The sequence below is a fragment of the Sinocyclocheilus anshuiensis genome, unplaced genomic scaffold (genome assembly GCF_001515605.1).
Source record: "Sinocyclocheilus anshuiensis isolate Anshui unplaced genomic scaffold, SAMN03320099.WGS_v1.1 scaffold1575, whole genome shotgun sequence".
In the NCBI taxonomy this organism is placed as follows: domain Eukaryota; kingdom Metazoa; phylum Chordata; class Actinopteri; order Cypriniformes; family Cyprinidae; genus Sinocyclocheilus; species Sinocyclocheilus anshuiensis.
The window spans coordinates 177,143-187,317 of NW_015548276.1; the positions used below are offsets into that span (position 1 = coordinate 177,143).

At 34.9% G+C, this 10,175-nt stretch overlaps 1 protein-coding gene across 1 annotated transcript in view; it reads left to right on the forward strand.

Annotated features, from left to right (window-relative positions):
* The first annotated feature begins 9,274 nt into the window (after positions 1 to 9,274).
* sun2 (Sad1 and UNC84 domain containing 2) overlaps positions 9,275 to 10,175 on the forward strand; it is an 8,254-nt gene continuing 7,353 nt past the window's right edge. Inside the window, exon 1 of the mRNA XM_016443356.1 lies at positions 9,275 to 9,513. The gene's annotated coding sequence lies outside the window, so the exon portion shown is untranslated. The remainder of the gene's footprint in view (positions 9,514 to 10,175) is intronic.

The window sequence follows — 10,175 nt, forward strand, 5'->3', positions numbered from 1 at the left end:
CCATGAGTCTTAAATGTGCACAGGGTGAAAATCTTCTGCTTTCCAGTGTTAACCTGACCTTAACTGCCAATCCTTCAATAAATTCTAGATATATTTTGCCCAAAGATATTTGTGAATACTTTTACTGTAGCAGAAGGCACCAGTGAGGACTGGAATGATAGGACACATGGGGAGTCATAGCAGGGATTCCAGAACGGTTTCACCTTGGTTTGAGCCTGACTGATTGCCCACCTCACTGTAAATAGCAAGTGAACGACTCCTTTGGACTGCCAGTCCCTATACAGCACATTCAATCAGCAATCATGTATGCCTTACAAAAAATAAAAGCACAAATACAAAACTCGCTGACATGATGCTAAGGATGGTTGATAGGGCGTTGCTATGCAGCTGCTAATGTGTTTGAGTTGTTTTTATCATGTTTTTATGTGGTTGCTTGCTAGTGTATTCTGTTTTGTTGGTTACTCTTAAAGAGCCCTTCTCATAGTCTCTGGCTATGAAAATCAGTTTGGACCCCACACACCCAGCCCACTCTCTTTGAACTGTTGCCCTCTGGTTGTCGCTACAGAGCACCCGAACACCCAGGCACAAGAATATTTTTTCCCATTTACATTTAGTAATTTAGCAGATGCTTTTATCCAAAGCGACTTACAAATGAGGACAATAAAAGCAGTCAAAACTAACAAAAGAGCAACAATATATAAGTTCAAATGACAAGTCTCAGTTAGCCTAACAAAAAATAGAAAGCTAGTGTTTGTTTGTTTTTTTTTTGTTTTTTTTAAATAAGTGAAAGTGTTAGAGTTAGAGGGTCAAATAAAGGTTCCCGCAGGCTATATTCAGCCTGAACAATTAAAACTTTCATAACTATACATTGTCCATCATAACTGACACATTTATACATATAGAATCCGAAAATTGCACAGTTGTTAATTACATAAAGTGTACACTTGTAAATAACATATCTATACATTCATTAAAACATTATTTATGTATTTCTTCTTTATAGCTCAACTCCTTTATTACATTGTATTATTTCGTTTTCTGTTTTTCTTATATTAGTGTTATATTTAATCTCTACTGTGTAATGCATATCTGCACTATCATGTATGTCTGCACTATGTTTGTACTTTCTTCTGCACTGGAAGCTCCTGTTGCCAAGACAAATTCCTTGTGTGTGTAAACATACTTGGTAATAAAGCTCTTTCAGACTTCTGCCTTCTGATAGATATGGCTGAGGTCCTTTATCCCGAGTCTGGTATTTTTCCACTTGTTTTTTTTTTTTGTCAGCAAGTCAAAAATGGCCTGTCTGATTGCTTTCAAAAGTAATAATACACTTCTCCTCAACAAACCATATAATTTAGCACCTCATTCATGTCAGTAGCATAAAGAGTGAATAAAAAGGTAAGTTCCAAAGTGTAACACTTAAGAGTTTTTAAAACTTTGATTTAATCAATACCTAGGCATTTATACTCTATTCCTTGTCAGCAAAAGCATGTGCATGTGAAACTATGGGAATTTTGTGGCAATGGAAATTATTTCATTTGACACCGTGTAAAATCCATGTCTTTACTTTCTCATCTTATTTCATACAATCTGGAGGGTGGTTAAATTGTCCACTAGAGAGCACACACTCTATACAGTGACCCAGAATGCACTGCAGGAACATAAGAGCCCACTTTAGTTTCAAAATGAGATAATTGGGCCAATGAAAAAAGCTCCAGTAGAGATAATGACCTTCAGTCCCAGAGCATGGTCACATCAGAGGGCAATAATCAAGGGGATGCACTATAGTCATTGTGACCTGAATCTACACAAAGCCTGCTTGTTAGTGGAGCTGTTACTGAACAGACAGACGGAGAGTAAGTGAGTGAGAGAAAGAGGCACATAATGATGTCTCTGTGAGGCACACTACTCGATGTTGTCTTAACCTTTTGACAAAGAATCCTGAATGGTTCTTACATGAGTAGTGCAGTAAGCATACAGATTGACTGTTGCAAAACTTGGCATGGGAATCGTTCTGGTTTCAATAAAGATTTTTTTGTAAGGAAAAATATTTTGAAAAAAAGAACTGCAATTCCATTGCCAAATGGTGAGATATTTTAAAATAATTCTTGCAAAAGGTGTGTTTACTAAGATTTTTTTTTTACTCAGAGACCACACATTTAACTATATATTAACAATACTAAATACCCGGCCCGGCTGCATTAATTTGTTGAGACAGCCTTAGCCAGCTCATTCACTTCTCTACATCTGAGGTTAACGAACATGCTGAATTACAACGCAATATAACGACAGTACCAGCCAATGAACTTTGTTAGAACTAGAAGTGAACTTTATTACTGCACTTTAGTAGCCTAACAAAACACAATATGTACAGATTTCTTGTTCTGAAAGGACAAAAGAAAACCACTTCAGCTGAAAGTGAAAAAAAAAAATGTTAATGAAATTGGAAATGGAACCGTAAAAGTGCTCAGACTACTTTTGAAGAAACTCCAGAATTCATAGCTACAAATAGTTATTTGCACGTGACACGCATAAAGTTTGGCTTTTGCATGTTACTAAGCAAAAGCTATATAATATAAATACTGTGCAGAATTAATGTTTTTTTTGTTTGTTTTTTTTTACTTATTGCAGTGCAACTTATTGCAACCCTAACACTTTGTTGCAAATCTACAATCATATGATTCCTTACAATGCTAGGCAGCTCGCTAGTTTTTGGAACAAATCCTAAAGTGCAAGTCTTCGCTTTTTTTCCATAACTTACAATGAAATGCCTGCTGAATAATCATTTGAGAGGATTTTGAAGTTGGTTGGGGCTGGTTCAAGCTGGTTTAGAGCCCTGTGGAAAGAGACATCAGTGTTTGTGAAGTGTCTGAAGTGGGCAGCACTTCGATGGAGATAATAAAAAAAAAAAAAAACTGCACTCCTGCAGGGGAATAAAGCGCAGAGATCAATTTTACACACACAGACAGCCTGCCAGTGGGGGAGAGAGCTGCTTTCTCTGGACTGTTAACCCTACTGATCGACACAATCTGATCTACTGAGCTGTAGAGTTTTAAGAGGAGGGCAGGATATATATGTGTGCAGTTCTTTGTATGTCCATGCAATAACAGAAATGAGATGAAAATGGATAAAAATGCCATAAAAAGTCTTTGTCACTCTTGAATCATAATTAAACAGACAAGAAAAACACATAATTATGGGCTGATTTAAACTAAAAGGTCGAAAGGCTTTCTGTGTGTAAGTGAGTGTTTGTACATGTTGAATGACAGCAGGATAAACAAATGGACAGATGAATCAGAAAGACAGACTGCATTTATCACACTCTCGTCTCCATGGAAACGAAAGGGTTCCATGTTAACATAACGAGAAAGCTGTTAACAAGATATGGTGTTTTGTCCAAACAATCTATAACTTTTCCAGACTTGGATAAAAAAGAAAGGACTTATTTTAATTTCCATCTTAATTATTAACAAATAAATTCAAAGCAATTACATTTAAATAAAAATAATAAAAAAAAATACAAAATACAAGTTTAAATACAAGTTACCTTTTATTTCTAATAATAATAATAATAAATTATAAAATTAGCACTTAGCAATCATCAAATAAATTAAGAAAATGTATTGTAAATAAAATGATTTTAAAAACCAAACACTCAAATCATTTTTTCTGTCATAATTTACATTTTAATACTACTAATAATAATACTAATACTAATAATAATTATTATTATTATAGTAATAATAATAATTCAAAATATTTAAAAAAAAAAACATATGTAAGAAATATGGGGGCGATGTAGCAGTCATTTATCAATAAAAACATTTCACTGAAAAAAAAAAGATAACCTAAAATGGTAACATCTAAATAAACTGGTTTTATTCAAATCAAACATATAATTTAGCATCACTGAATCAAACGAAATACTTTAATTTATACCAACAAAACTACTTTTTAAGGGTTAAATCAAATAAAAATGTCTCTTTAAATTGCAGGTTGCCACTTTTTACAGTGTATACACTGGCACATAATAGTGCATCATAATAGATGTAAGTATTTATAAATCTAACAAATTCAGGATGACTAAAACATGATTTAAAATAGACTGATCGATTATCAAAGTAAAGCATATAATATGTTGAAGTCGGAAAGCTTTTACATTATTCTGTATTATAAATTCTATTCACGGACACAAGTGGTTTCCAGACAGCATTATCATCGTTACAAGGCGACAAAAAATGAAAGTGTTTCTTCTGTGCTCTTTTCTGAGTATTTGAAAATAAATGCGGTGGTCAATACATTTCCAAATAAGCCTTTGGAGTAGAAGCTGATCCTACATATTGCTTCTCTGTATCAAAATATTTGGGTGCATTTGATCCTGAAGTGGACGACCAGAAACTGAAGATAGCCTCACTTTGCTTCGTCAAAGTGGTCCTTTGGAGTATTGTTTGAGAGCTCGAACACTACTAATCTTAGCACACTTTGGATCAAGGGTTGAGCGTGATGGGGAATTCAGGCTGAAAGGAAACTTATGACAGCATGGCACTATATTTCCATACTACAACCTCCCACAGGGACTGTACAAGGTTCAGAGTACTGATGAATAATTAATTTGTTTTCTGTCTTTCCTTTCTGGCCTGCTTATTTTTCTCTGGCTGGCATTCTTTATCCCTCTCATCCCTCATATTTTCCCTCCCTCTCTTTCTTTCTCCCTAGAGCCCTTTCCAACTGTCTGTACTGTCGTTCTGGTGATCAGCCTAATGACAGTCAATCTTTCTAATTTGCCAAGCGATTGTGAGAAGCTGTACAAACATATGAATTTCGTACAAACTGTACAATCATATGAAAAAGAATTTTTCATATGCCATAAAGTCATGAAGTGACAGTGCAAACACATAAGGTATATTACTATTCACGCTTGTATTTGAAAATAAACAAACAATACATTTCAATTCTTATTTTAATTCTTCCTAATGCAGCTATATTGCATCATTTGTTTCACAGGAAGTCAGCAATCCATATACAATTTGCTGTTTCAGAGATAAAATATTTCTGTCGCGCAATCACTCTGCCGTCAAAAGATGCAATCAGTCTGAAAACCATTTATTTGCATTTCTCTTGTCACAGGCACAAATAAGCACATAGAAAAGTCTATTGATAAACAGGGCACATAGACCCCTAAAATACACTTTAGATCAATATTAGAACACATTTAATGCTTTAGTTATTTTATTAACATTTCATTGTGTAGTCTCATACCCTATGCTACAATAAGTATTGGTGTCAAAGGGCCTTTTGGCCTACTTCGTCAAAATATTTTAATACAGCAAAGTGCCATTGCTGGTCGTATAAAATTATTATAAAAAATCTAAAAATGCTTACTGATTCATAAATGTAATGAAATGATTACCTGAGAAACAGCTGAGCAGCTGCATAAACAGAAGTAGCTAAAAAATGACTGGTACTCTTCACAGTTCAGAATGCAAATTTCAGAGTATTCCAGTTTTCCATTTAAATTTCAAGGGAATTTTTCATATGCCATAAAGTCATGAAGTGACAGTGCAAACACACAAGGTATATTACTATTCACGCTTGTATTTGAAAATAAACAAACAATACATTTCAATTCTTATTTTAATTCTTCCTATTGTTACAGTTCAAGATCCACAACTTGTTTAGCACAAATTTTGCACAATTTTGAATATTAAATGTAATGAAACATTGTCAACAGCATATTTTAGAAATGACGGATTTTATATAAATTTTAATGAAATATTATTTTTATTTTATTAAAATCAAAAATCAAAAATAATTTAAAAAAATCTACTTTTATCGGTTAGCCTATACAGTTAGAATGGTCTGTATAATAAATAATAAAGAAACCTTTTTATATGTAACATCAGAACTAGTAAGGAGACTGGTCAGTGTGTTGTGTTATCAACTGATGGCAAACTGTGTTTTTTTTCTCTTTGTTCTCAGTGCCTGACACATGTTCAGGCAAATCCATATGCATCAGAAGTCGGTGTTCCACATCTTATTAAGAACGTTAGAGTTTGTTAGATGAACAAGTGAGCCTGATTGCCTTCAAGTACAAATGAAAAACTGCTTCATCATGACTTGCTTTCCAAATAATGAATAAATCACCCAGCAGTTTGAACTGGATGAAGAATGTATCGGACAAAAGCTTTAACCTGATGTCTTTTGATGAGTCCTCTGCACAATGTGACTTTGCTGCAGCCTTGAATTGAACTGCTGGTTTCGTCTGGCCAGAGGAGAACTGGCCCCCCGACTGAGCCTGGTTTCTCCCAAGGTTTGTTCTGCATTCTGTCACTGATGGAGTTTTGGTTCCTTGCCGCTGTCGCCTTTGGCTTGCTTAGTTGGGGACACTTCATTTCCAGCGATATCGTTGACTTGATTGCACAGATACTATTTAAACTGAACTGAGCTGGATGATGATATCACTGAAACTGCCTCTAACTGAAAATTGAGTGTTTACTATTGTCATTTTGCATTATTGACACTATTTTCCTATTTAACGCTGTAAAGTTGTTTTGACACAATCTGTATTGTTAAAAGCGCTATATAAATAAATGTGACTTGACTTGACTTTTGAAATATGAAGCCATGTTCTGGTCTGGGAACTCACTTGAGATTTTTTTCATCCTCATTTTCATGTGCATCTGTGTGTGTGAGAGACAAAAAGAGCAAATTGAGTAGTCTTTCCTTGATTTTATGATCTTATAGCTGCTTTAAACAAACTATACACTGACACACAAGTGTACATGCACTTGCACACATACACACACACACACACATGCAGCTGGTTTCCTTGGCAACAGCAAAAAGGCACTAAAAATCAAATTTTGGGAACTGCTTCTCGTTTCCTCACATTCTTCATCTGCTTTTCATTCCGGATGACCTTTATGTGATTGCACCTTGCATAAGTGATTAAATAATCACATTTTCAGTTACAATTGGGCCTGACACCATTTACAGTGTGTATCTGTGACCTTGAGCAAAACATCTGGGTCTGATAAAGCAATGTAATCTATAGAGCAGACAGGAAATAAATGATCACTGCATGTCGCCTCGCTTTATTAATGAAGGTGCACAGATTGGTTACAGAGATTGTAAGCTTACAACACTGCAATCTTAAAATCCCCATGAATATTAAATGGAGGATTTGTGGATTTTATTCTGTCTGCATTTTAGATATTCAAAATTTCGTCTTCCAGGAAAATGGACCAGAAGTACTGATAATGCATCTTGCGCTCAACATTTTTTGCCCAATCAAATGCTCTCTAGAATGAGATAGCCCCTCCCCCTAAAATAACTTGATGTGACAAGCAATAGCAAGTAGCAAATTTTAGGTGACAGCAGTAACATTAGCTAAAACAACACAATCTCACAACAATTCATAACTATTTTATATTTCGAGTGGTGATTATGTTTGGGAGTAGACCTTCATGCTTACTTTTTTTAAAGTATGATTTCTTTTATTATTTATTTATTTTGATATTTATTTTTTGAGATATGAAACTTAGGAAACTCATTGCCACACCAAAATATGTGAAAGCTATAATTCGGATTTCATTGTTCTTACAGCTTGTGACCAATTAGCTGTAGCAGTAAAACTATTTTGCTGAAACAAAATAAAGCAAATAAAGTAATTATAGTTGGGGGTCTTTGTCAAGCTCTGTTAATGTCTCATTAATCAGACATGGTCAAAATGGTTCTAAATGCAAAAAGCTGCCCGTGAGGATGCACTATTGATTGGAATGTTTCCTTCAAGGTGAACACCTTGAGGCAAATGTGACATTTTAACCATTCATCCAATCCCTTTAGACCACATTAGAATCGATAGCTCTCAGTTAACCCCCATTGACTCATTGAGAAGGGTACAAATTGCATTGTACTTGATGGCAGCAGAGCTCTGAATGCATTAACCCTGTAGCAAAAACCTCTTTCACAATGCTTCTGTCCTCACAGCCAAAGTAAAGCTGTATTTGTTGAACCTAAAGCAGAATAAAATGAGGATTTGCTTGGTCTGTGCTGAAAAAGTTTTCAATATTGTGTTAAAGTTTTCAACTTGTGTGTTAGCTTTATTTAAAAGTAGGCCTATAGCCATTTTTGCAGTGTGAGGGTGTGTTTAATATAACGTTTAGTTAAATGTCCTTTTAATTTGAATGAATACAAAGGCAAATGTGTTTCAACACTGGGTTACTAGTACGTTAAGAACTTGAAGGAAGAATGAGATTGAGATGAGATGTATTATATCTGAAAACAATTGGTCCTGGTTTCTTTAGGGGTTGTGGACGGTTCATATTAGACAGTTCAAGCTTAACAAGGCTCGATGGCGCCATCTTCTGTTTATAAAGAACTAATAAAATATACTACCCTTCCAAAATTTGGGGTCGGTAAGATTTTTTAAATGTTTTTAAAGGAAGTCTTTGATGTGGCTGCTCTTATCTGATCAAAGATACAATAAAACAGAAATACTGTGACATATTATAGTAATTAAAAGTAGGCCTAACTGTTTTATATTTTAATATATTTAAAAATGTAACTTATTCCTGTGATGACAAAGCTGAATTTTCAGCATAATTACTCCAGTCTTCAGTGTCACACGATCTTTCAGAAATCATTCTATTGAATATGCTGATTTGTTGCTCAAGAAACATTTATTTCCTATTATCATCAGTGTTGAAATCAGTTGTACTGCTTTATTTATTTTGGAACCTGTGATAAATAGGACTTCTCTATAATTTCAGATTCAAATGTCTGCTATATATGCTATAAAGGAACATACTGTAGTCATTTTGTTAATTAGTGTTTTAGCCACTGATCTATATATATGTACTCTATTATAGATCAGTGGTTTTAGCAGAAAATTATATTCAAGGGACATATAGACCAAAAGGTCAAAGGTGAATCCAAAGAGTTTCAAAACGCTATTAAATTTCATTTTATAAAAAACAATAAAACAACAAATATAACAGTATAAATATGGTATACAAATATATGCAGCATATATTAAAAGTGTTTATGGCATATTCTTTACCAAAACTGGAAAAATTACTTAAAGACGACATAAGATTTTGAAGATTATGTGACGATCAGTGTTGGGGAAAGTTACTTTTAAAAGTAATGCATTACAATATTGCGTTACTCGACGAGCTAGATTTTCTACAGTACTGCGCATGTCCACTAGGCGGCGCACGGAGCAGCGCTCGCTGTCTGCATCATCTCTCTATAAACAAACCGAAACGACGCCGAGAGGTGGAGCCGCAGCGCCGACAACTGTCAAAAGACCCTTCCTGATAAGACAAGCCCTTCCGTCCTCAAGGCATCTCGTCGTAGCGCGCTCGAATCCGTTATAAACCACATAACTGAAGCGAGTATTCCGTATCTCGTGAGTGTACGGCGTCTCGGTCGCTATTCCGTTATTGCGGAGCGGCTTCGGATGAGCGGGTTTTGACAGACTGCATGTCTTCCTAGAGACCTACTGAGAAGGTGAGACGACCACGACTGTGTATGAACGCTAACTTACAGTTTCAAAAGCATCGTTGCGTGCTTTTTGGACTAGTCAACGAATGCCATACTGTTACGTGATGTAGAAATGAGGCGGCGCGAGCGTTTCTTAGAAACGCGCTACTGTAACGTTATAAGTTAAACGTATTTCCTCGCAAAGGCTGCATAGCTACATAACGTGTAAGTAAGTTGTATTCTCATTTGGGTAGTCTGTTCGTGATTATTCATCACAAAACTGTGCTATTCAGTCCAAGAAACATTTAATTTGCATCCACGTCAGGAAGGAAACAAAATGACCCAGTTTTATAACAAGAAACGTTTATTTGTGGTTCAAATTGGCGCAAATATCAAGAGAACCGCCAAAGTCTCGTAAAGTAAGAATGGAAACTCACTTCTGTCCCCCTTTCTGTGAACTCCTGATCATTACCATAGTATATAACGGGATGGTTGTTGCTTGTGGTTGCATGGGTATTCATGTTAGTTCATATTTGGAAGAAAAAAAAAACATAAATCTATTATACATTGAACATATATTGAACATCTTAAGTGTAAAATGTTTTCCTTTAAACTTGAAAAAAAAGTGTACAAAACAATAATACAGTGTACAAAATAATAATACAGAATATACACTATATATATATATA